This window comes from Elephantulus edwardii, unplaced genomic scaffold, assembly GCF_000299155.1.
Source record: "Elephantulus edwardii isolate Elephantulus edwardi_28Jun2011 unplaced genomic scaffold, EleEdw1.0 scaffold00017, whole genome shotgun sequence".
NCBI classification, from domain to species: Eukaryota; Metazoa; Chordata; class Mammalia; order Macroscelidea; family Macroscelididae; genus Elephantulus; species Elephantulus edwardii.
The window spans coordinates 29,467,564-29,469,749 of record NW_006399767.1 but is presented as its reverse complement, the minus strand read 5'-3'; positions in this window follow the sequence as shown (position 1 = coordinate 29,469,749).

Genomic DNA, 2,186 nt, shown 5'->3' with positions numbered 1-2,186 from the left:
ACTCATGATTGGAAGAGCAGAGGGTCAGCACAGGAAAGGAAAGAGGAAAGTCCTGGATGAGATAGACTGACACAATGACTGTGGTACAGAGATAGTGATAGTGGCTCAGTATAGGACAGGGTTCAGAGCTACTCTTCATAGGGCCACTCTAAGTCATAGTCAACCAAAGGCACATAATAACAACAATATGTAATTGGGCAAAGTGGGAAGTGGCTTGAAAGTCCAGAATCCAGTCTTGAGTCCTAATTCAGCAGGTCAAGTGTCTGGCTGAAAACTCAGGCAAGATTTCTATGTTACAATCTCAGGGCAAAATTCCTTATCTGGAATATCTCAGTTTTTATCCTCAGATCTTCAGCTGATTAGATGAAGCCCACTCACATTGTTTGTTGTTGTTGTTATGTGCCTATGTACAAGAGCTCTAAACACTGTTCTATCCTGTGCCAACCTCACCATCTCAAACACACTCATTCCCACCACTCTACTCACAGAATCGATCCATCTCATCAAGGGTCTTCCTCTCCTGTGCCGTCCCTCCACTCTCACAAACATGATGTCCCTCCACAAGGACCAGTCCCTCCTTGCAACATGGCCAAAGTATGTCAGATGAAGCTTCAGAATCCTTGATTCCAGGGAACATTCTGGCTTCACCCTCTCCAAGACAAACCTGTTTGTTCTCCTAGCAGTCCATGGTATATTCAACACTCCAGCATCACAACTCAAAAGCATTGATTCTTTTTCTATCATCCCTATTCACTGTCCAACTCTCCGATGCATAGCACGTAATTGCAAAGACTATAGTCTGCATCAGACGCACCTTAGTCTCCAGCTTGACATCGTTGCACTTCAGTACTCTTGAGAGGTCCTTCACAGCTGACTTTCCCAGTGCAATTCTTCTCCTGATTTCCTGGCTGCTGTTACCAAGAGTGTTGACTGTGGAGCCAAGCAAACAAACTGTTAACTATCTCAATCTCTTCACCATTCATACTGATGCTGCCAATTGGCCCAGTGGTGAGAATCTTTGTTTTCTTGATATTGATCTTCATTATTAAGGGTAGTATCCTTCACTTAACATCATCTTGTTGAAATGTTAATCGTATCTACAAATACCTTGATAGCAATATCTAGACTGTTTGACCAAACAGTAGTGAAACTATAACATAGCCAAGTTGACACATAAAATTAATCATCACAACATGGAAGAAGTTAGATTTCCTGAGGAAATGTCACTTCTTTAGTTAAGGATGAAATTTCAAGATAAATGTGGTAGGATTGTTGAGGAAGGAAACGGATTCAGTATCAGCCCATCAGGACAACTGGATCATCAGTGATGTGCCAAATTGGCCTCACATTCAAGGTAACATGGGACAAGTTTTAGATGAGATTGAGGATCAGTAACAGACAAATGTTTTCCACTACTAAAGTTTCTACCCTGCCTTCACAGGATGGGTCCTCCTGATTGTTATAGAGATATACAAAGAAAAACAAAATTATTTATTAAGTAACAACAAATATTGCCAGTGAACACTGAATGCTTTTCAAAACCAGCTATCAACAATTACTCTAAAGCAAAGAAAGGGAAAGGGGACAGAGAAACTAGATTACTGGAAACAAAACCTCCAGAATAGAATTAACGGGAATGTTGGCACACTATCAAAATGTAATGAATGCCATTAGACATTTGTGTTGACACTGTTAAATGGGACCTAATTTGCAGTATCAACTTTCACCAAGAATACAAGCAGGTTTTTTTTGTTTTGTTTTGTTTTAAGAATAATGCTTCAACAAACACAGGTGTGGAGAGAGATCATGTCCAAGCTCTATTTTTCTTTTAGAATATATACTTAGTCGGAGGATGGTGCTGTGTATGTGGGAGTTGTGTTGTGGCGGTCTCTGGAGAAAGGCGACTCTGCCTCCAGGAGCCAGGAAAGCCACGCTTGGCCTTGGGTGAAAGACAGCAGTGGCTTCAAGCCCAAAAGGAGAAGAGGAGGGAGGAGACGGCCATAATCGCCCAGGTTTGCTCCACCCAAGTGGCTGTGATCCTTTGGCCAGAGAGGATGGTGCTGTGTATGTGGGAGTTGTGTTGTGTTGTGGCGGTCTCTGGAGAAAGGCGACTCTGCCTCCAGGAGCCAGGGAAGCCACGCTTGGCCTTGGGTGGAAGGCAGCAGAGGCTTCAAGCCCAAAAGTCT